The sequence below is a fragment of the Carassius auratus genome, unplaced genomic scaffold (assembly GCF_003368295.1).
Source record: "Carassius auratus strain Wakin unplaced genomic scaffold, ASM336829v1 scaf_tig00024449, whole genome shotgun sequence".
In the NCBI taxonomy this organism is placed as follows: domain Eukaryota; kingdom Metazoa; phylum Chordata; class Actinopteri; order Cypriniformes; family Cyprinidae; genus Carassius; species Carassius auratus.
The window spans coordinates 26,313-52,500 of record NW_020525345.1 but is presented as its reverse complement, the minus strand read 5'-3'; the positions used below and the strand labels follow the sequence as shown (position 1 = coordinate 52,500).

At 36.0% G+C, this 26,188-nt stretch overlaps 2 long non-coding RNA genes across 2 annotated transcripts in view; both read right to left on the bottom strand.

The window, feature by feature from the left end:
- Positions 1–8,119, bottom strand: part of LOC113078165 (uncharacterized) — an 8,265-nt gene extending 146 nt beyond the window's left edge. The window contains exons 1-3 of the long non-coding RNA XR_003281463.1: positions 7,964–8,119; positions 2,722–2,962; positions 1–120 (exon numbers count right to left, since the gene is read on the bottom strand). The exon at positions 1–120 is cut by the window's left edge and continues 146 nt beyond it. This is a non-coding gene — a long non-coding RNA (uncharacterized LOC113078165). The remainder of the gene's footprint in view (positions 121–2,721; positions 2,963–7,963) is intronic.
- A 4,309-nt stretch (positions 8,120–12,428) lies between these two features.
- LOC113078164 (uncharacterized) lies at positions 12,429–24,971 on the bottom strand. Its single transcript, XR_003281462.1, has 3 exons — positions 24,949–24,971; positions 16,372–16,483; positions 12,429–12,456 (listed from the first exon to the last, which is right to left on the bottom strand). It is a non-coding gene; the product is annotated as an uncharacterized LOC113078164 (long non-coding RNA).
- Between the last annotated feature and the right edge of the window lie 1,217 nt (positions 24,972–26,188).

The following is a 26,188-nucleotide window of genomic DNA, read 5'->3' as shown; positions in this document are numbered from 1 at the left end:
CATCTGAGAGCAGTTTGGAATCCGAGGAATACGCAAACCATTATCCTCTTGTTGAATGCTGGGTGCTGTTTATCAGCTTGATGATTGTGCTGGTGGTGTGATGTCACGCATTCACATGTCCTGAGAATAAAGCAATAAACATTTGATTACCAAATCAAACCATTCTACAGTATCTCATTTTAATTAATTATTTAAGAATCATAATAACCTTAAAGGAGTGTTTTGGGCTCAAAACAAATTAAGCCTAACATTTGTGATAACATCATCTTGCTTCACACTTGCTGAAAGAAATTCAAAACTGAATTTTCCACAAATTGTAAGTGAAATTATACTTTTTGAATTTGTCATTAACACAAACGTTTTATATATCTCACGGTTTCTGTTATTTTGAAAAAAATTTATTAAAGCCAATAAATATATAATTTACACACACAAAAAAATGTTCTTTTGAAAACAAAAAACAAAAACAAAACTTATTTACATCAAATTATAGTCTTAGCATTTAAGCAAATGTCCAATTTAATGTGCATTTTAATGTTTATTCTGATCCAAGGCTCTATAGGTTTTCACTGAAACCATCACTTGAGTTTCAAATCCTTTTAAATTGTATTTTTAGCAGTGCTGAAAACAGGATAATATTTAGCATAGATTAGGGTTATTAATTGACACTTCCATATTTAAATATGTAACATTTAAGTCTTAATATCTAAGCAAACGTTCAAATATGTGCATTTGAATGTTTATTCTTATGCAATGACCTATAAAGACTTCCAATATAATGCATTGCTTTAAACACAATTTTTATCTTTATCTTCATTTCTAACAAAACAGCTGCAGTTTGGGAATCCCTGAGCTCATTCTAGTTTGCACAGCACGAATCCTTTGCAATATAAAAGCAGTTCTTCATGTCGTTATTCTTATCGCCGTTTTCTGAGGTGATGTAATTTCTCTGCGAGACCAATGTGGCCCTGGGAACCATTCTGCTGTTGCTTTATGGTGACATGAAGGCCTGATCCATTTCCTGTTTCCTGACAGGGCGACTTGGCAGCGATAACAGCTTTAAACTGGCATTTAGTGTCAAGAGCAGCCTGAACAAAAACCTTGTTAGTAGCAAGTCAGGCACTAATTAACCGGTATTAATTTGGCCTGGAAAGGAGACGTCATTATAATACAAAACAAAAGGAGGGGGACAGCGGACAGTGAAACACACCGGTGCAACACATTCTCCAACAGACACATTGCAACCCAGTCAAAATATGGAGAACACTCACATACACTGCTTTTTCTGGGAAAGAGGAATCATCAAAGAGTTTTATCAGGCCTGTGTGCTCCTTCAGGTCCTGACACGTCAGGAAATTTAGAACTTGGCAAGTCAGAGCCTGCTGAGTGACTTATTGCAGGATTCAGCAGTGATAAATTCTCACTAATGGTTTCAGATGCTGAAAAAGTGTTCGGCTTGAAAGGGGCATGAGGAGAGAAATCAGAAGAATCAAATTTGTTTCTCTCAGCAAATTTGGGTTTACAGACTGAAAGTAAGAGATGTAAATGTCAGATTATAAAAGTCTTATTTCAATAAAAAAAATGGTCAATTTCGATGCTTTAAGGTTAATTCTTTGACACAGACCACAGTTTTCCCATTGAATTGGGCTACTTTTTTTCCTTTGCCAGTTTGTTCTTCCCAGATGGCAAGCAGTTTCGGCCCAAATCCGGCCCACATCCGGCCCACGTGAAATCCATGCGGGCCAGATGTGGGCCGGATCTGGGCCGAAACTGCTTGCTGTCTTGGATTTTAGTCCTTGGGTTGAAGCTGATTTCGTTCCGCAGACCTGGCAAGATTCCAATATATATATATATCAGTATTTAAATCAGGATTGTATTATTGCCTTTTTTAATATAAGTAGGGCATACAACTTGAAAAACAAACAAACAATGAAACTAAAATTTTTGTCATCAGTTACTCAATAACATGTTGTTCCAAACCTGAATGACTTTCTTTCTGTGGAGCAAAAAATAACTAAAAAAATAAAAAAATAAAAATACCTTGTTATTATATTTTTTGTGTAGACTAGCCCTTTAAACACTATTAGTAGAACTATCCACCTTTTTCCCGACGTAAAAAAAGGCGGCGCCATTTGTAGATTCTATGGTTGTAGCTTCCGGTCTCATTTGCGTCAAGCTATTTTTAGATGTACAAAACTTATTTGCTGCTTGATATTGAAAGTTGATGTGTCCCATCATATTATTTTAATCTGTTATCTTAAGAATAAACTGGTTTGTACTGCAAACTGTTTTACTGTTTACTGCACGTTGTTGTTCTCTTGGTTATTTCCCTATAGCGGCTAATGAAACAGAAGTCTCACCCATAGGCTTACTTCCACATTGAAGGTGGATGGACGAAGATTTTTATAATATGAAACATTAAATCTTGGCTTGGAACTCATCCTGCACCATTTGTGACATCAGTATATCAGTAATTTCATGACACATATATTAAATGTCAGAAATGATTACAAAGAAACAGCAAGAAACACATTACATGAAACTACATTTTTAAGTCAAAAGACTAAAATAGTATATATATATATAATCATTACAGTGTAGTTCATATTTAATATTACTGATCAACCTGAATACATTGTGTTACACTAACAGATGCAATTTTCAAGCCCCACATCATGTAGATTTAACTCCTTAAAGAACGACTGCACATATATTTCTTACTGTGTTCTTGGAAAGCATTTGCTTTTAGAGACAGTGAGGTGTCGCTGAAGGCACTCGCTGGCAGATGTCAGGGAAGGGAGTGTGGACTTCCCACGAAGCCTGGGCACTTTGCCACCGGCGAAGATTATCTTTCCTCTCTCACAATTCCTCCTCACTGAGAGATGTTAATTTAAAACGTCCTGCTCCTGAAGAATGGCCCCTTCTAGATAGCAATAAAGCTGATGTTCAACTTACATTTATCCTGAAAAGAGAAGTGTCACGGTTACAGTTTTTACAAACACACATTACCAACGTATCTTTGAGCGGCAGCAACGGTGCAAATGTTGTGTAAATGATGGTGTGGATCGCTGCCATGGGGGGTCTTCCCCAGGAACAATGCCAACAATTAAAATCAGATGTTACACAAGCACTCCAGTCTTGGGAAATCACACAATATAAGCCAAAAAGCATTTGGGAAATACACGGTAGTTCTCTTAGAGGAGAAGCACTATTATGTTACAGTGTTTGCGTATGTCTTTTTTAACGTATCCATTAAAGGAGGTCTGAATGCTCGCAACAGTAACTGATGTTACTGTGTTGATTCAGTGCGAGGAGAGGGGGTCGTCACTTATTTATTCTGGATAGTTCCCCCTTTATCAACCCTACACTATAGGGCTTCTATCTATACGATGCGTTAAATAAAAGTCTATATATGTATTTCCTCACAGATTACAGCATCACAGCCCAATGACAAAACATTTTAATATACAACTGCAAAAATTGACTTTCTTTCTCGTTAGTACTTGCTGTACACTTGCATAGTTAGACTCACCTCATCGAATTGGTCGACATATATAGATCTATAGATCATCCTTTTATTTAAAAATAAATGGCTTATGGGCGCTTTGATGCTGTAGATTGCGTGAATCATGTGTCATTTCTTTAAACTCCACTGCAGTTCACAGCCTCTTTAAGCATAGCAATAAAATTAATACTTTTTTCAGGGTTTTAAGCAAATATTTCTCTAGCATTCAACAATATTTTGTGTGCGAGTGCCCAGCGAGCACCATCATAAGTTTTCCCTACAGAGTACCATCATCCCAGGAGGTGAATTGACACAAATCCTGTAATCCACTGTAGGGGGATGGCGGGTCCACAATTACTGCAGGACTACCTTGGGAACCGAAAGTTGGCGAAGGCCTCGCCGGGACCATTGGGCTGTCAGCACCAGGAGAAATTAACTGACATCAAACACCGTACCTCACAAGCTTAGACATGTCCAGCACACAATCACACAAAGAGAGAAGAGAGAGACATTGGACAGAGGAGGAGAAGCAGAGAGAGAAAAACATTGAGTTTAAACAAGGGGGAGAGAGCAGGGGCGGATCTAGAAAAATATTGATGGGGTGGCGAGAAGGGGGCAGGAATTTTGAGGGGTGGCAACATATTGCAGACATATATATACTGAATTTAGTCACAGTTATCACAGTTTTGTGATAAATATATGTGCACACTACAAAAGGGCACAGGCTGCCATTTACAAACTTAATCTCATGCAATCAATGTCTTGATTGACAAAATCGAAAATTATCTCTTTTTTTTAAAACTTACATTTATATCTGAATATATGTCATATGTTCGGAGCGGGTTCGCGAATCATTTGAGTCAGTTCGGGAGTTCAGAGCTGAATCGCGAATCATTTGCGTCAGTTCGGGAGTTCGGAGCGGGTTCGCGAATCAATTGAGTCAGTTTGGCGATCGCGAATCATTTGAATCAGTTCGGGAGTTCGTAGCGGGATCGCGAATCATTTGAGTCAGTTATGGGGATCGCGAATCATTTGAGTCAGTTTGGGAGTTCGGAGCGGGATCGTGAATCATTTGAGTCAGATTGGGAGTTCGGAGCGTATTCGCGAATCATTTGAGTCAGTTTGGCGATCGCAAATCATTTGAATCAGTTCGGGAGTTCGGAGCGGCTTCGCGGATCATTTGAATCAATTCGAGAGTTCGTAGCGGCTTCGCGAATCATTTGAGTCAGTTCGGGAGTTCAAAGCGGGTTCGCGAATCATTTGAATCATTTCAGGAGTTCGGAGCGGGATCACGAATCATTTTTAAAAGGCCAGACTTTTTTGTCAGGAACATGACATTAGGAAAAGGATTTTCAGCACAGCACAAGTGTTAACTGCATTTATTACAACGGAATATTTCATTTATTTTGTCATTGTTGTTACCTCCACAGTGAGCCATGCAGCTCTGCTCACCTTCTGCAATGACAAACTCAACAGCTGTACTTGACAAAACCAGCCAGCCCCTGTGAAGAGCCAAGAACCCATCCCTACAACACAGGATGCACCTAAAGCAAGAGTCTGAGGTAAACAGTCTACCATTAATGAAGGATTTCCCTGGTAGCTATGAGCTTACTGCAAACAGCAAAGAAAGCACAAACTGAATAGAAGAGTGAAAGGGACGTCTGACTTTGAGTTTATACTACGGAAGTTTGTGGGTTAAAGAAAGAAGGCAGAATCAGCAGCGCAGACGGTGCGAATGTTTCAATGTTTTGTTTGAGAGTCTTTCCAGAACACCACAAAAGGGTTGTGGTGGAATATTTGTAGAAAGCTAATTATTAATTGCAGGTGTTTGTAGCCCATCTGCGCATCTTTGAGATGTTAATATCCACAGCTGTTGTGTCAGATCATATTAAATAAAGTTTGTTGACATGTTTATTTACTTTGGCTTATTTACTACTATCTTATTTTAATTTGGAGTTGATTCATTTTTAGGTTTTTTATGTATGTCCAGATCGTTTTGGTGCAATAAATATTAAAACTGCCATCATTTTTTTAGTGCATGACGGAGCGACAACTTCAAAACCCTCTATGGCCTTACAGTAGATATTAGCTGAAATCAATGCATGTCTAGTGTAAATCTAGTCTTTAGGTGTCCTAAAAAGATGCAGCGTTGCCACAGCATACTGGTTCGGCTGGTACAGTACATGAGTTTCAGAGATGTCTTTTCAATGTGATAATGCAGCTGGTCTACGTTAGCCCCAAAGTGCAATATGGTTCAGCTCAACCCTATTTGTATTGGCCATCTCACAGTGTGTCGTGTATACAATGCTGGGACAGACGGGCTGTTGACAGCCTGTTTATTTGGAGAATGCACAGATGTAAGAACAACTCAGCAGATTCTCGACACAGGCCTCATAATACTGTGCTATTTCTCTCTCTCCCTAAAGCAAGAAAGAAAAATGTTGATTTAAAAACTGAACCAAAGACACAACATCCTTACATTTGAATTTAAAGGGTCAAGGTTTGGCTCTCTTCAGTTAAATTCCTGCTGGTAGATGGCCATCTAGTTCTAAAGAGCCTCTTTTCCAATTTGTGGCCTTTTAAAGTGTTGGGTCAGTAAGTTTAATTCATAACATTAATGCATTTTATCCAGCAGCGACACATTCTGTTGGTCAAGTGATAGTAAAGACATTTCTAGTGATTAAAGGATATATATATATATATATATATATATATATATATATATATATATATATATATATATATATATATATATATATATATATATATATATTGAAAATAGTTATTAATGAAGATGTATGAACTTATTAAGCAGTACCACTGCTTTCAACATTGATAATAAGAAATGTTTCTTGAGCAGCAAATCAGCATATTAGAATTATTAATATGGAGTACTGAGAATTTTTTTTAAATGAATACATATTTTAAAATAAATATATTAAAATAGGAAACAGTTATTTTAAATTGTAATAATATTGCACAGTATTACTGTTTTACATTTATGTTTGATAAATGCTGCCTTGCTGAGCATAAGAGACTTCTTTCAAAAACATTTTTAGAAATAAGTAAACATTTTCAAGAAATCTTAATATTAAAAATGAATCCATGTTTTAACCTAATGGCTGAGCAAATGATTCAGTGATTCACTCACAAGGAAGGTCGTAACAATTTATTTTATGGACCAATTCTCACTATTAACTACTTGCTTATTAGCATGCATATTACTAGCATATTGGCTGTTTATTAGTACTTATAAAACACATATTAATGCTTTATTCTGCATTAGCACATTTTAGATCCTTTAATCCTACCCCATTCCTAAACTTAGCAACTACCTGACTAACTATTAATAAGCAGGAAATTAGGTGTTTGTAAAGGAAAAAGTCTTAGTTAAGAGTAAATATGTGTTCTCTATTCTAAAGTGTTACCAGAAGGTCACTTGCTTCTTTCTGAATGAATCAGTTTTGAACAAATTGATTGAACAAAGGATTTAACGACTTACCTGTACAATAACAATGTAACCTTCAGAAAGACAAAACGTGCTACATTTCTCCAAATCTGTTCCAATGAACAAAAAAACTCATCTACACATTGGATGGCCTGAGGGTGAATACATTTTCAGCAAGTTTTGATTTTGGGGCGAACCATTCCTTTAACTAGCATTTTAAAAACGCATTAGCTACTGGCAAGATTTTAGAAAGACTGCATTATCTACAACAGTAGTGTAAAATAATGACAGTTTGGTAATTTTTTTTTTATCATTAACATAATTCAAACAATCTTATGAAGACCTAGGATGTGAAATCTGATTTCATGTTGACTTTGAATGATGCATGATAGTGACTTTACTACGATGTAAACTAAACATATTCCAGATGACTTCCTTCACAGTTAAGCTGGCAATAATTCACAATGGCAATAAGAGTTAGTGACAGGTGCATATTTTCCATGTAATTGATAATAAACATGATTTCCTGCCTTTCACAGTTCATTTCTTAAAGGGCTTCCACACCCTGGTTGTGCTAGTAAATAAATACAAAATCTTAGATTTAATGGGCCAATACTTTTCATGCTGTACAAGTTAAATCCCTTGGCTGGAATACTAAGATTAATTATATATTGTACATCGTCTAGACTGAAGTAATTGTGCATTGAAAAACTGGTTTGGAATGGCACTTTAATACTTACATTTTACACCAAGTTAAATCACAAAGAACTTAACAATAATAACCAGTGGGAGCCATACTGTGTCAGTTCTTGCCTCTGTATATATATATATATATAATGCTCAGTCATAAATGTGGCTCAGCAATTTTTCTCCTTTTTTTGAGGAATTAGTTCAGAGATGTAGGACTGGCAGAGGACTGCCGACTGGCACAAAACCCTTTAAGCCCAGAATAGTGGTGGTTTTTAATAACCATGTTCGAACTATTACGGTGTGTTATTAAAGAAAATTACCTCTCCAGACCTTCCAGTGGGCTGTTTGGGTGGGAAGAGGTGGCCACCCATGAATGAATGCATTAGAAACGACAGCCTGTTTATTCTGAAGTGGAGGATGACCATTTTACAGTGATGAATGAGAGCGTCACACAGCCTCTGAGACTGGCACATCTTCTGCATCTGTAATTTGAAGAAAAGTGAATTGTGACACTAGTGACACAACAAAAGGCAGATATCTGGAAACTGCCTTTATTTGACACTAAACTGTGTTGTTTTTGACTGTAAAAATTGTTACATGTCCTAAACTGGAGCATCAGTCACTCAAAAGTCCCAAGATTGAAATCAAGATAAAATCCAAATAAATTACTGGCTAGGGTAACAGTTGACCACGGTGCAACTCAAGCTCAGCAATTTAGACTTACACTTTGTTTTAAGGGCTCCTGGCCTGTGACGTAAGCCACTGAACACACATCGAGGGAGCAGATCCTGGATCAAATTCAGGAGGGGAGACGTCTTTCCCACCTATTGCCCTCCCTCCGGTGCGGCCCCACGATCTCCACCGCGGTCAAAATCCTGATTGAAAGTGGCAGTTTAACGAGAGTGTTTCCTTACAGACTACAATCCCAGTTCAGGAGACCATACATTCGCTTTCATGAGCCCTGCGGTTCGTCCTTTCCCATTTAGATTATAATCCTGAAAAATGTAGTTCACACCACAGAGAAATCCCATCCCTCCAAGGAAGATTGGAGCAAACCGTTCCCTGTCTGTGCAGGGGAATTTTAGTGTCTGTGGAAATGTCAATCCTAATGACAGTTCAATAATGTCATTATGCACTTGGCTCCTTATTTTTTAAAACGTAAGCATTGCCATAGAAGAACCATTTTTGATTCCAACTTTTCTCCTTATTATGAAGAACATTTTAATAATCAATTTTTTTCCCACTATGACAAATCCATGCAAAAAGGTTCCATGGATGTTAAAGTTTCTTCAATGAAACATAGATGCCAATAAAGAACCCTTACATTTAGGGGTGCACCATGGAAACATTCCAGTGAACAAATAGGGTGTTTAGAATATTAAAATTCTTCACACAAACACACAATGTTCTTTTAAAAACTGTTCACTGAAAGGTTCTTTGGGGAACCAAAATTGTTCTTTTATGGCGCTGCTGTGAAAAGCCCTTTAAGAGGCCTCTGTTCTCCATGTGTCCGAGGTTCAGATTTGGAAGTGACAGGTAGGTGGAGTGCGAGATGCTGTAACTGTGGTCATACCTGGGCGTATTTGCTCAACAAGCCCCCGATGACAGATTGGGCTCAGGGAACAATAGTTCCCTTGCAGCTCCTTATCGCGGGGTATGTACCACTGGGAACCTGCCACAGGAGCGACCCGTGTAAGCTGAAGCTACAACGCTGGATTTCCAAGTGGGTCAGGAGCCAGGAAACTGAGCAACCAAACCCAGAACCGCCTCCATCTCTAGGACGAGGGGGCAAGGCCTGAGGGTGAGTCAACCATGAGCAAGACTCTTGTTAAACGTCAACTCCTGTCTTATCCCTGTTGGAAAACTCTCAAAAAGCCATCAAAAACATCCTTCTGAGGCACTAAATATCAGTTGAAGTGTCATCGGGCCATGCTACATACAGCAGCATCACTGCAATGTACACCATTGGGATTGACGATAAAAACACGCAGTTTTGTTCGTCACCGCAGGTACCTGGAGGTTTGGAAACTCTCTCATCATTGAGTGATCTCTTTTAATCCTCTGGTACCTCGGAGGGGGCCAAAAACACTCAATCCCTCTTCTGTGTTGGCCAGTGGGATTTCCCTCTTTAATTAATTCAGGATTTGTAGAGAGTGCAGAGGTCAGAAGTGAAGAGAGACACAGGATTGATTTTCTCTTGTAAGATCTTGAGGCCTATTGTGTGTTGTGCTTAAAGGCGAGAAATGTGTGCTTGTACATTACATGTTATTGAATAAAAGACACTGCTCAAAGAGTGAACTGGTTAATGGAATTAGAATGAAAAAAAGTGACTAGGTGGCTTTAACACTTTACTCATCTGGTCAAAGAAAACTGTCAATCTTGGCCCAAACTGTCAAAGCTGCAATGTCAGGATGCTAAAAAAATTTAGACTTTTCAGAGAAATTACTTAAAGTTATATTTGCATATTACACTGGCATAAGATAAAGTATTTAAAAACATAAAAAGTATATGCATGAGTTGTGAAAACCAAAATGTACCCTACTTCAGAATTTTTTTATAAATTTCCTCTTGTCTTATAGTTTAAATAATAATTATAATTATATTCTTAAAAAGAAAAGTTTGTTTTTGTCAACAATCCTCAACAAGTTTCATAAACAGTGTATTCTGAATTTGTTTTCATTTCATAGTAAATAAAAAACTGAATTCAGATACTATACTATAGAATACCAAACAGAATACTACTCTTACTACTTCTGCCAAATAAAAATACGCTTTTCCAAGTTCAGCTTTCATTAAAATATCAGGCTCATAAGAGTAATTTACTCTTAAACTGGACTACAGTTATTGCACTGTGTTTTTGAATCACTGAAAAGAAACCGGCTCATAAAAGTCATTTACATGTGAATACAACTATATTTGTATTCACTAAAAGATCCAGCTCATGAATTCATTACTAGTGAATCTGACTACATGTGTTGCGTCACATGTTTTTGATTTACTAAAAATAACTGGCTCATAAGAGTCATTTGTTCATGAACTGGACTCACTGATCTATATAGATAGGGCTTTTCCTCACACTTGCAGTCTTTGCATTTGTAAACTTGTCTACTTACATGATGCATTTCCTGTATTTAGCTCAAGTGTTCAAGTGAGCATGAAGACCACAAGTGTGTGTCGAACTTTCATTACCCGATGGGACTCACTTATAGTGTTATAAAAATGCAAGTAATTGTGGTGCTTCTAATAAGTGATAAAGAGAAGTTACAAATATTTTACAAAATACACTTTGCAACAATCAAATATGCAATTTTATAAACAAATTAAATGTAATATTTTTTTTTTTCAAATTAGAAGCCCTCCGGATTTGTCGGAAAAGTGGTACGGGAACAGAGTGAGTAACAATGCACATGTGCAAAAACGAATGTGTTTTTTACGGCTGAAGTTCAGAAATGCGATGTTCATGTTTCTCACTTTATTGCCAGTCGAATGAATGAATCAGAATCAGAGTGAGCTTTATTGTTTTTATTATCGTGATAGAAGCTCCACAGTGCAACAGAATGACAGCAACATAACAAAAAACACATAATAAAAGAATAAAAAAAATACTAAAAATAAAGTAGACTAAAGTAGGTAAGAAATTACAATATACAAATTGACAATTGTATGACAGGTATATTATGTGCAGAATTTAAGTGTACACTAAGTATGTGTTAGATAAATAAGTGTATGTGTATATAAATATAAACAGTGTAGTGTGTTCCACAGTCATTATCAATTGTTCAATAGATGGATTGCTTGAGAGAAGAAACTGTTCCTGTGTCTGGTTGTTCTGGTGTTCAGAGCTCTGTAGCGTCGACCAGATGGCAACAGTTCAAAGAGGGAGTGTGCTGGACGTGAGGGGTCCAGAGTGATTTTGTCAGCCCTTTTGCTCACTCTGAATAAATACAGTTTTGGAATAGAATGGAGGGTTGTACCGATGATTCGCTCAGCAGTCCGGACTACCCTCTGTAGTCTTCTGAGGTCAGATTTAGAAGCTGAGCTGAACCAGACAGTTACTGAAGTGCAGAGGATGGATTCAATGATGGTGGAGTATAATTGTTTCAGCAGCTCCTGTGGCAGGTTAAACTTACAGAAGTACAACCTCTACTGGGCCTTTTTCACAATGGAGTCAATGTGAATGTCCCACTTCAGGTCCTGAGAGATAGTGGTTCCCAGGAACCTGAATGACTCCACTGCAGTCACAGTGCTGTTCATGATGGTGAGTGGAGGGAGAGCAGGGGGGTTTGTCCTGAAGTCCACGATCATCTCCACTGTTTTAAGCGTGTTAAGCTCCAGGTTGTTTTGAGTGCACCAGACAGCAAGTTCTTTAACCTCCTGTCTGTAAGCAGACTCGTCACCATCCTGAATGAGGCTGATGAGTGTGGTGTCATCTGCAAACTTCAGGAGTTTGACAGAGGGGTCTTTAGACGTGCAACCATTAGTGTACAGGGAGAAAAGCAGTGGGGATAGAACGCAGCCCTGGGGAGCTCCGGTGCTGATTGTACGGGTGCTGCATGTTTATTTTCCCAGGATGATCGTATTAAAGGCCGAGCTGAAGTCCACAAACAGGATCCTCACATAAGTCCCCGGTCTGTCTAGGTGTTGCAGAACATAATGCAGTCCAAGGCTTACTGCATCGTTCACAGACCTGTTTCTCTGTAGGCAAACTGAAGAGGATCCAGCAATGGTCCAGTGATGTCCTTCAGTTGGACAAGCACCAGTTTTTCAAATGACTTCATGACTACAGACGTATATATCTTCTTTAACAACTGCCCTATTTTGTGGACAATACAACAATAATTATTTTAATAATAATTATTAATATTATTTTGTATATTTCTGAAAATGTGACGTTGACTAAAACATCCAGCTATTAACACTTGATTGAACACACTTTGCACTAAATACATTTAAAGAGAACTTACAAAAAAACCTGACTTTCCCTCACCATATCATCTAACAACACCTTTTGCTTTGGTAAGAAAGTAATTGCTTCCTATTTATCTGACCCATGTTGGCCTTCCCTCTTGCTTCCCTGAAACATCAGACAATGTTAAGGTCATAGGTCAAAGCTATCAAGGCCACGTGTAGAACGATACTGTTGGTCCTCTAGAAAATTGAGCCAGAGATCACAGGGTTAGTTCTTGGAAAGATTTAGTGAGCGTACCAAATGCATCTTGATAAATACAGTGATTTATGTTGTTAATGACAAGCTGTTAATTAAAATGCACACGTGTGTAGGTTACAGTATCATTTATTTAATGCCTCTACCTGGACAGTTGTGGTAAGCTGACTCTGAAATTCCTTGTTTACCACCTTGATTTTCAGAGCTTTGTAAAAATCTATGCGTTTCAGATTTTCATTAAAATTGATCATATTTACTGTTTTTGTGCTTATATTATGCTTATATCAGAAATAACTGGTGAAAAATATATATATTATTATTTTATTGACATTTATTTATCATTTGATTGTATACTCATTGGAAATGTTATTTACTACCAGTGACAGTTATAAGAGGTAAACCCCTTTTTATTTAAAACATTTTCTGTATAAAGGCGAGTTTGAATGAATGACATAACTGCTCACTGTTGGTGTAGAACAGGAAGCAGATGTGTGTCTAGAAGAAGAGAACAGGTGATCATGGACTCCAGCGTTCCATGTTCACTGTCTGTTTGGAGTGCAGGAATGTTTGCAGGGCATAATTGGGAGATACGATCAGAAAAAGGGGCCAAGGTGCTGAGAGGCAAATGGTGAGGAGATGAAGCTTGAATTAGAATCACCCATGCAGGCAAGTGCATGAAGATTGGGAGAGAAAAAAAGAAGCACAGGCACTGGTTTAGGAACAGCTTTCTTTAACTCATTATTCATTCCCTTGTGACATCACAGGTGCATCAGACCTCAAAACTACCGCTGTGATGATCCAGCTTACTTAAGAGAGATTATCTCCACTTGTCTTCACTGTGCTACCTTTAAGAAATTAATATATGTTTTTACAGCTGAGGAGCTGTTCATTGGAAATCCACAATATATATAAACTATAAATTACTGTCAGCACCTCCTGTGGGTTGTTAAAGCCATTTGCAGTCTTTATTCACACCTGCTCTAGTATTCCTCTCACTACCTCTCGTGCTTTCTATCACTAAATCATACAATTGGGAGGCAATAAAAACCACTACTTCAATCCCAAAGGGCTAAACTAATTCCTAGTACGGCTCTGAAGAAAAATCCTTTTCTGTCTAGGAAATAATGGAGTCACTCTCAGTATGAAATACTAAAAAGTGAATTGTGGAGGCTTGTTACTGCCATTGAACAAACAAATTAAAAAGATTTTGTGAGTTTGTAGGTAATAAATTAGCAATTCTGACTTTCCTTCCTCAGAATTTCTGAGTTTATGCCTTGCTTTTATGGAGGCGATTCTGGGTTTTTTGTTTTTGCGATTTGGGGTTTATGCCTCACAATTCAGACTTTTTTCCTCAGAATTCTGAGTTTTCATCTTGCAATTTAGAATTTTTTATATGGACTTCTGAGGCCCCATTTACACTAATGCGTTTCGTTTTAAAATGCATAACTTTTGCTACGGTTACGCCTATTGTTTAGACTACTCCGGCATATTCCACATTCGAAAATAGAGACTTTGGAAAATGCTGCTGACCCCGTTTTAGTTGGAAAACTATTCTTTACGACCGTGTAACCGTATCTTGCATCTGTCTAGTATGTTGCTGTATTTGTTTCAGCATGACTCCCAATCGACATTTTTGGCTGCAATGGCCGCCTTGTAATCGTTAGTTACTTTGAGTAACAATTCCACCTCATTATCTGTCCACACAAAGATGTCTTTGCTTTTCCTCTCCATCATGCTCATTGTTGAACATTCCAGTGACTAGCAACTGATAGGGGTAGGCGGATCTATCTAAATATCGATAGTATCGATACCAACACTGGTATTGGATCGATACAATTGTAATTGACTCGATATTTTAATTTAAATATCTCTCATATACGTTCATTATACTTTGCTTGTGTCTTATTCCTCTACAATCCTGAGCAAATGCTGCTTTCACATCCTGGCCCACTTTGCTACTCCTCCCCCTCCTGCTGCTCTGCTGTGATTCGTTGTTGTGTCATCACGTGACTCACTGACACAACTTGCTGAGGAGCTGTGAACAGTGAGTGAAGATGATAGCACATTGAAGTCCAGAAGGGGGGCTTAGGGAATGTAATTGCACAGGTATATTTGTTCTTTGTTTATTCCTCAGTAATAATTGTGTGCACTTTATTTCATTTGCTTTTAAAACCAGAAAAAAAATGTTTATTCTTTATTTATTTTTATTTTTTATTTTAAAAGGCTGTAAAGAATTCATTCTACAGTGCCTAATAATTAAAAATTTTGTGGACGTCAATACATTAATAAAAATATTGCCTAATTAATTGATCATTCATCCACCTCAGAAATAATGACATAGACCTACTGCACTCCTCTACACAAAAGTTATTATTATTATTATTTTAAGTAAAAAGTATCGTATTGGTATTGGTATCGGCGATACTGACCCTATATGTATTTGGTATCGGATCTATACCAGAATTTGCAGTATCGCCCACCACTAGCAACTGACTTCTTGTTTACGTATTTACACGCATGCCCAGTGTGCATGAATGGTCATGTGACGGAAGTGTAGACGGAATTCGTTTCTAAAACATAGCTGAAACGGCAGTCTATACGCAGATCGTTTTAATTCTAAAATGCCATTTAAAAATGAAAATGCACTTGTTTAAACAGCGCCTGAGTTGACATTTCACAATTCTGACTTTGTTTCTTGAAATTATGAGTTTATACCTTGCAGTTTTTGTACATTTTGATTGAATTTTTAAATGGAATTTTAAGTTTAAATCTCACAATTCAGATGTTTTTACCTCAATATTCTGAGTTTACATCTTGCAATTTGTGAAATTCTCACAATTACCTTTTTCAAAATTCCTCTTTTTGTTGTTGTTTTCTTTTATTTTTAAAGCAACAGAGAATATACAGAGAAAGTATATGCAATCTCTGCATCCTAAATAGCGATTGGTCTTCAACTGTGCCTTTATTTGCATACTGAATTGTGATTTGACTTTCCTGTCTTGTATACTATTTGTATATTGCCACAATTTCTCCACAAAGGCACTAAGCAGAAAAAAAAAAAGATATTAGTGATAATAACAACAGCTGTTCTGATGATATTTCATATATGCCAAAGCACAGTCTCAAGCTTACCTACATAAAGCATTTGTTATTGTTTAGTCTTACACCACTGCTGTAAAAAACTGGCCAAAAAAACTCTTACTCACCAACAATGACACATGTGAATTTATGGTCATGCCGTTTGACATTGGGACTGTGTGGTCCGTGTTCAATTTCACCTCAGTCAAAGATTTACATTTATGAAACCTGATGCTCAGCACAAAGCCTCTGGTGACAGGGGCAACCTGTGGCCCACGCTGAAAAAAAAATTCAATCTCTCTGACTGGAGAATGAATCCTGACTAATAATGCACAGAAAACTGGCCAACTGTACGACACCAACACACCAACTCAGAACACTGTTTACAATAGGTGTTGAACCTGAGAGCAAGAAATCTGAATGTTTGCCGAAACGCTGTTTGGGGAGGTGAGAGTCTGGAAAGCTGTCAGGTGGTCATATCGTTACCTGGGAAGAAGGCCGAGATGAAATATTTTTTGGTTAATCCCAGCACATGCAAGTCCTGGATCAGGTTTCTGTGTGATTGCATAGGCTCTTCTTCGGATGAAATATCAGAATCCTGTAATAAGTAAATAATTATGATGAGCTACAGCACTCAAAACAAACATACTGTAAATAAGCACTTGCACCTAAATGACCTAAAGTTATTTTCACCATAGAGAAACTTATTATATAATTGTTATAAATCATATGAACCTTACAATGCAGACTCAGCATAAGCTCCTAAGGTGGTGTGTAAAAGATGAAAAACTACACCATCCATAAACCTGCAGAGAAAAACACTAAACATAGAAGTATCTATTTATTTGTATGAACCTGTTTTTTTACAGTATATGGTATGAACACACATACACACACACACACATATATAGATAGATACACTGCATGTCATTCAAAAGTTTGGGATCAGTAAGATTTTCTTTTTTTTAAATAATTCTCTTCATCAATGCTGCATTTGATCAGAAATACAGAAAAAGTAGTAATATTGTGAAATATTATTGCAATTTAAAATAATGGTTTTCTATTTTAATATACATTAAAATGTAATTTATTTCTATAATGCAAAGCTGAATTTTCAGCATCATTACTTCGGTCTTCGGTCATGATTCTTCAGAAATCATTCTAAAATGTTGATTTATTATCAATATCTGAAACAGTTTTGCTGCTTAATATTTTATTTATTTATTTATTTGGAACCAGTGATTATTTTTTCAGGATTTTTTGATGAGTTTAAAATAGTTTTTTAAAAGAAAACTATTTATTCAAAACAGTAATCTTTTGCAACAATATACAATATCGTTCAAAAGTTTGAGGTCAGCATATTTTTTTTACTGTCTTTTTCTTTAATGTAAAAAAAAAATTAAATAAATGTTTTTTTTTTAGCAAGGATGTGTTCAATGAATAAAAAGTGATAATAAAGACATATTGTTAGAAAATATTTTTTTATAAAAATAAAAAAACACTTTCTAACTTTATTCAAAGAAGCCCGAAAAAAAAATTCTGCAGAATTGTTTATATATATATATATACACACACACACAGTAAACATTAAATATGATAAAATATTTAAAAAAGCTTTGAATAAAATTTTGCAATATTCATCTTTCTTTAAGCCTTGAACTATTAAATCATATTTTGAAATGTCTAGGAGTGAGAAAAGAAAAAGGACCACTTAAAAGTGAGGAATTATTTTAATTATTTGTAATGTTTTGGTCTTTCTGCTGTCTTTTGCATTCACAGGTATATTAGATGTCATCGGTATAATAGAAACACTGGTGTCCGATTCTCTGGTTCTGTTGCAGGTCTTGTGTGCACTTTTAAGCAGCATTAACCTTAATAAATGAACATGTCAAATGAATCTGTCTCTTTACAGGCTGAATGTGCGTCTAACTGATGAACTGTTCACTTTTTCAGGGCTTTAATGGTTTTTGTGCACCCTAAGGACTGGAGTGTCCTCGTGTGAAAGGCTCTTTCTTCCAGTTTTACCTCCCATGATCCTCTCCTGGCCTGCGGCTGCCTGCCCCACACAGAGAGCTGGTTTTATTTGTGTGGGCTGCCCGGAGTGTTAAAATATCTTAGTGTCTCTCTGTAGGGGGAATGCTGATAGACACCTCTGCCACGATTTCCCAATTTGTTTTAAATTAGTTGAGACTCTGGTTAGCGTAATGGGGTGGGTTGGTGGGGGCCTGAGACACTTTAAATGTGTTTAATGACAGACAGAAATGTACCTGTGGCATGTTGTGATAGCATGAGCGATCTAAACAAGCCCTTGCAGACATGGCAGGGGAATTTCATGCCAAATAAGTTATAAAATGAAGTACTGTACACTAAAATGAAGTCATTTGAAATTATAATTCAATAAAGGCAGCAATTCTCTTGGCATGAAAAATCACAACTGGAACAAAATATATTTGGTTAACAGTAACAATCATAAATAAATATTCAACCAATGACTTCATAAAATAAACCTCCTGTAAACAAACTTTCACATTATGCTTTTCAAATTTATTTAACTTTTTTCACATATATATATATGCATATATGTAGGCAAAAATGTTGAATACAACTTTATAAAATAATAGACATACTCACAGAAACATTTATAAAATGTCCAAGTCTGTTTTTACATCAAAATGAGTTTCTGAAATGGTTTATAAACAGAAACAATATAAATAGTATATATAGGGTTAGTTCAGGATAACTGAGCAATTTATCCTATATTTGTACATATGGATGGATATATTAGCAATTCATTAGAATGCATATTTTTTATGATATAAATCTCTAATTATTTGTATTATAGAATGTATTATAGAATCTATTAATTATTTAAATCATTTAGAATATTTGTTCTTTTTTTTTTTTTTTTTTTTTTTATAAAACTGCTCAATTTAAATAATTCAACCAAAAAAGATTTAGAATTTTTATTTAGAATACTCAATTTAAATCATATTGGACTTTTGTTATAAGTTTTTTATATATACAACTGTGCAATAATAATCTTTTTAAGAACTTTTTTCTTTAATTAAGATGATTTAATGAAGATTTGTATATATATATATATATATATATATATATATATATATATATATATATTTTTTTTTTTTTTTTTTTTTTTTTTGTATGAGTAACCATATGCCATAATGCTGCTGATAGAGCTTGAGAACTTGAGCATGTAAAATTCCATTAAGGCGTTGAATTTAAATCTAGTGTATGTGAACCTGTCGACCCCGTTAGGTTAACAGAAGCTTTACTAAGCACAGACCAACTGTGACCAACTGTGTGGGCTAATTACACTCGCACTGTCTACAAAACAGCTTCTTCATTTTTCATCTGATGAGCTGTTCATACCTGTCTGACAGTGGCCACCTTCAAGGGTCCTGCTGATCCTCCTTCCCTCCTAATGATGGCTAAACAGATAGACGCAAATATGACAGGACTTTGCCTTGTAAAAACTGTGTTTGTCTCTCTGGTAATCAAGGTACGTTCATAACAGCCAAAAAAAAAAAAAAAAAAAAAAACTGGATTTGTTACAAAAATGTCAATACAGAAAGCAAACACCCCTACCAGACAGTAGGTAAGATATGTAAGCACACACTATACCAATACTTATTTCTTGGTTGCTTTTAGGTGATTTAAATGCACTATTATCAGTAAAAAAAAAAAAAATACACAGAAGAAAGTCATATAAGTTTGGAAATGTAAGTTTTCCGTGAACTATTCTAAAGCAGTGTCACATTAATGCATAAAATGAACATTTGCACCCTGTCTCATTCTACTGCCAGTCTTTAGCATGTTAACATAGCAGCAGACAGTTCAAACTGAAGCAGCTCCTCACACTGTTGTCTAAACAGGGATGTGACTCAGACTGATGAAAGGCTGAAGCCCCAGGCCCTGCTTAGCTTTACCACACTGTTCAAGTGTAACCTCACGCTGACCCTTGACCTGCCTGGTGGAAATATGTCCCTCCTCTCTCCCTGACATCACTCATGCCCCTTGACAAATCAGTCATGTTTCACCAACCGCCTACAGGCCCAAAACACACATCAGCTCACTGGAGATCCTGCGGAGGTTTGATAAAATGAGACGTCATTGCTGAATGGATCTCAAAAGAGAAGAAGGGAAGCTGGCGAAGGCACCACAAACAGGCTCTCGAAGTCGTCGCCTGAGGACGTGTCAGCATCCTGGGTGGTGACAGAAGTGCCATGAGGCAAGGAAACAGTGCCTGGAGCGAGAGCTGCCATGTTATCCTGTTCCGTTGAAATGCATTAGACTCATTGGGTTTCAAAGTGAAATGCAATGTTTCGAGTTGGCAGGCCCACCCAAAAACTATATGTTAGTCCTTCTGTTGCCACTAAGAAAAATATCAGAAACAAACTTGTAGCAGGCGAGTTTATATACACACTACTTATATATTAACTATATTCTGTGCAAAATTCATAACGCAATGCAAGTATGCACTGGCTTCTCAGTCTTGCCAATGGGGGCGCTGTCATTAGTGCAAACGGTCTTCATCTACACTCAGTTTTCAGTTTAAAGAGAAATTATCGATCTAAATGATAACATATCCAATTTATAAACAGATACATTTTAACTCTGTCGCGCCTTGAGTGCTGAGGTTTGTTACCGCAAGTTAGCAATACATCGTCCAAGAATTCACCAGAGTTATTAAAGTTAGTTAAGATTAAATCCAGGAAAAAAGTTACTTGAAATAAAATAAACGCTAACTGAAATAATAATAATTAAAAAAAATAATAATAATAAAAAAAGAAATCCAGCTAGTTGCCAGAACATTTCTTATTTTTATTTAGTTTAATAAAATAACTAAAACTAAAACTGGAATAACAAAAAAAAAAAACCTATATAGCAATATGGGACACAGAAAAACAAATAATAAAAGTTACAAAATTTTAAAATGGATAAGGGAAATACAAAAATACAATAGAGTAAGCACAAGTTAGAGCAAGCTTTGCCGCCAAATGGAGGTAACCAAATACACATTCAAATATGCCGAATAATAAACCTTCTACTTGCGGGTTTATGCAATTGGTCAACAAGATTTTTCAATATCTCTCTTATGCTCATAAAGGTTGCATTTATTTGATTACAAAATACAGTAAACCTGTAATATTGTGAATTAAAATAATTGTTTTCTTTTTTTAATATATTTTAAAATGTAATTTATTCTTGTGATGACAAAGAAACTTTCAGAATCATTACTCTAGTCTTCAGTGTCACATGATCCTTCAGAAATCATTCTTATATGCTCATTTGGTGCTTAAGAAACATTTCTTAATATTATAATATTATTTTAAAAGTTAACGTTTATTTATTTTATTTTTTGCAAATAAATGCTCTTTTTTTCTTTGTGTGTGTGTGTGTATATATATATACATATTCTAATTTCACTTAGTAGTAGTCATCTTGAAATATAACTTGGCACATTAGTATGTTAACTTGACAGGACAGCTTCTAAAGAAAGACGTCTAAAGAAATTGACAAAGTTTACCCCTTGTGTAAAGTATATTTCCGGCCTAGCTATTCAGATAAATGCATTCAGTCCCATAGACAACTCATTATGCTTTCCGATCCTGTGCTAATCATGTGGGTGCCGTGTCAGGAAAAGTCCTGAAAAGAGCGTCTGACTAGGAATGCTTGCCACAAACTGTGTTTTTTGCGCATTTCATTACATTCCAGAATGCTCCTCACAGTTTTCAGCTATAACAGACGGAAAAAACGATCCGTGGTGTAAGCATTATCCCCAAGACAGCAGTTTGGAGGGTGACCGCAATGCTGCAGTGAAGCCCTGCATGGTCGTTCACTTTTAACAAGTCATTGAGACAAGAAGACCATTAAGATCGATTCGCAGTCATAACATCAGTAAGGTCTTGTGCCCTAATGATCTCTCAACCCTGAGAAGAGATAGTGGCCGGGGGTGCCGTCACAGAACAAGGGAGAGGAAATTCCACATTAAAAAAATAATAATAAAAAAAATAGAGTGTGGACCCACAACAAAGACTCTAAGAGCTACCTGGACATCACAACACACCTGCACTGACACGGATGAGATGAGCAACAACTATATAAAGCTGGATAATGAAAATAACACGTTTCATTTTGGATTAAATCCAGTTAAATAACAGTTTTGAGCTGAATAATGACACTACTTATACTGTATCTAAACTGAACTTGTTTCATAGTTGATGAATCAACACTGCACTGAGTTTTCCATATGGAATGTAATATATGACATTGACATATATTTTACCTATACGGTTATCTATATCTTTGGGTGGATGAAGATATAAGTTTGTTAATTTAGGTTAATCATATTTCTATGTTTTTATTTTTATGGTTATATACAGGGGTGCGCATGTGCACATGCACAACCAAAATAAAAAATGTGCGAGTAAATCCATTCAGACCGCTCATTTGTATGCCAGCATTTTTGACATTTTAGATCGACTAACTGTAATACTTCAGAATAAAACGCAAAATTGTGGTATGTTTCATTCACTGATGTGCTTCACTTGGCAGCACTAAAACTGGCAGCGCATACTCGCCGACAATCTGCCATAATAAAAGCTTTCAGATTTTAGGTTAAAAAAATATGATTTGTATAAAAAAATAAAAATAAAAGTATATAAAAAAAAGAAAATATAAATATTAGCATCGTATTTTTTATGTGTACTATATATATACTTTACTCACTTTTTATTTTAAAATATAATAGTATTATCATACTTTATTTGTTATGTTATATGTTATTTATATATATATATATATGTTATTTATATATATATAAGCAAAAGCACGCACATCAATCTAAACTGGGTGCTCGACCAAAAAAACAAGCAGAAAAATACTTGAATGTAAAGTCGGCAACATAGCTTCAAAGGTATTAAAAACTATTGCATAGCGTATGTGACGTTTCGAGCATGCAGGCTCTTCATTAGACAGATGAGAAACACCGATTTACCAATCTTTATAGGACTACCTCCAAGTAATTAAAGGTCACATGACAAATATAATATTATCATGATATGATAGTGTGAGTACCCAACCAAATCTCCAGATTCTCTCAATAGAACCAGACTGAAATTCGTACGTGCACCCCTGGTTATATATGAAGCAACCATATCATTCTATGTATGCAACTTTTTTAACATATATCTAAATGTTTTTATAAATACATTTAGATAAATAATTAACTATAGACAGTTATCAAACTGATTTGAATGAACACTGAACTAAACTGGGCTAAATGACTGTTGTCTTCTTTATTTGAATTTGTTCCATAATTGATGAATTTTACAACATTAACAGTTATTTTCCTGTTTATTAATATGAAGCTGCTTTGAAACATATTGTATTGTACGAAATGCTATGTAAATATTTTGATTTGACTTGCCTAAACCTGCTACAAACTTAACATGATCCCTAACAGGAACCTCTTTGCATGAGGAAACAAAAGTCTTTAAAACTTATTAAAATAGTTCATCCAAAGATAAAAAAAAAAATTACTCACCTTTTGCAAGCAAACACACACTTTCTGCGTGGATCATACTGCATTTAAGTTATTTTAAGAATAGATTTAATATCTTAAATATTTTACGTTTTTTTCTGAAATGATCATTTGTGAATTTGAATATACTATACTGAGTAAACTGAATATAAACTGTATATAATTAGTCAAATGAAGTTTGAGAGCAAAAGTAGAGAAGTGTAGCGAATTTCATTCTGAACTATTCTTATAATTTAATACACATCCATATTTTCCCAGCAGATGCCACTCTAGGCAAACGGTCCCTGTCATACAGTATTAAAAAAAGAAAACAGTCCTCTGGGAGAGAACAAATAGGCCTAATCATTCCTCTAATGATCTAACATATGAACCAAATACTTTACTTCCTGCATCAGTGACACTAGATGTCAAAGCATTTGTAACAGACTTACAAATGCTCATCTGCTAAATATTGTTTTAACACTATATACAGTAGTGCCACACTTTCACATGCAGTATTAGTAATTTTAGCTTCTTAGCTTTTCTTGTACAGCAACCTTTTTAGGGTAGGGTACACTTTCTTAAACATTTTTATTGCATGTGCAAAAGTTCTTGCATGAGGTTGTGAGCATGTTGCAAGGATTTATTAACCGATCGAAAACGTCAATAAAGACATTCAAGACGTTACGGAAGATTTCCATTTCAAATGAATGCGGTCTTTTGAATGTTTTATGTATCAAGGAATCCTGGTAATTACATAAATAAATAGAAAATTTACAAAAATGTTAGGCTGTTTTTGACATGGATAATAATAAGAAATGTTTCTTGAGCAGTACATTTATGATTTCTGAAGATCATGTGACACTGAAGACTGGAGTAATGATGCTGAGAATCCAGCTTTGACATCACAGTAATACATTTCATTTTAAAATATATTAAAATTAAGTTATTTGAAAATTTTGTAAAATTTCACAATATTTCTGTTTTTTGTTTTTGTTTTTATCAAATAAATGCAGCCATGGTGAGCATAAGACTTTTTTAGAAACATTAAAACAATCTTACAAGCCCAAAAATCTGTGAATGTCTATGTGTGTGAGATTTTCCACCTGTTTTATTGCCTACTAAGTGAAAATCATTTGTAAGTCTATAGTGAAAGTGATGCTTCCCATGGAAATAATAACACATAGTATTTACTCATTACCTTATCTCCTGGCCATCAATATTGATAAATAACAGAACAACGTGTGCAATGTTCATAAATGAAGATAAATATCTTCTAGGATGTGCCATCATCACTAGTTGCCAGGAATACAGAATTCGTTTAAGCTTTTTGTGGAACAGAGACCTGAACTTCTGCCACTTCTTTGAGTCATTGGTTACGCACCACAGTTGCTCAACTCTGCAGGGACCTTCAAACGCTCACAATATTGGATGTTTAAGAGCTCTGCTCGTTAAATTCATTGCCATTGTAATTTATATAGTCTTGTTATCTTAAGTGATTGTTGATTTAAGCCTCTCACTTGAGCAGATGTGAAAATTAGACTTCCCGCTCGTGCTGAGAGGCATGTTGTTGGACCTGCTTCTTGTTGGCTGCTCCTCTGCTTGGCGCTGGAAGGAAAAAGGGAAGACAGATAAAAATAAGCAAAACAATTAGCACAGCCAAAAGCTCCTGTGTGAGAGTGATTTGAGATTAGCAGTCAAAGTGCAAGAGTTCATCGAGGGCTTGTTGAACCGCAGCTGAAACCATGCTTCACCAAATCCCGAAATAAACATCTTGGATATCCAGAGTTATTTTTCTAAATATAAATAATGATTTTTATTACGTTAGCTGGATAGAGCATGGCGAATGTTTCTAATGAAATGTAGAGAGGTAAAACAAGCAGTGTGTTTTATGTTTGTTATTCGTCAGAATTGGTTTAATTGTATCGTGCGATTGCGTTCAACAAACCCTCTTGTTCCTCTCCGACAATAACGCTGCATTTCGTCTTCCTGACATGTATCTCAACTCTGATGTGTTTCAGAGACGGGAAGGCACATTGTGAAAGCCTTCTGGGCCAAGCTTCAGCCAAATATTTCTTCCAGATGCACACAGCACTCGGACCCCCAGGAGAAACATGGGACGCTCGCTATGTCGAAGGCCCCTGAGACCGACTTTTTCTCAGCACGTGTCATTTTGCCTCGGTCACACACAAACATGTTTTTCTGGAGGCGGATTGCTGGGTGGTATAGATCGGAAAAGAAATTAGATTTCCAGTATTGTGCGATTCATCATGTTCTCTAAAACTGTTGGATATAAATAATCTACTTTTAGAGTGCTGGTCATTGCTGTCACATGATCCCCACATGTGTGATCTGGTATCCTTTTTTTTTCTTCCTTGAAAACTCTTGTCAGAGGTAATTAAGTTCCACTTGACTTGTACCACCCCCTCTTACTTATTTTTTTTTACTGGTACATTAGTCAGCAGACATCCAACAGGGCAATGATACATCAAGGCCTTTGGGTTATCCAGCCCCAGCAGTAGAGACAAAGATGAGAAAACACCCCAGATCAGGTAATGTACCCCTGTGATAAATTGAGAGCATATTTCATGTCTGATGAGGAGGACCATTGTTCACCTGAGCGTGGACTCTGATAATTGGGACCACAGACGATACCTGCTACTGTCAAGTACTTTTAAGATATTTGTTTAAATCTCTTGTCCTATAAACAGTAGGGGAAAAAATAGATGAAAAGCTCATTTCTAAATCTCTAGCTTGTAA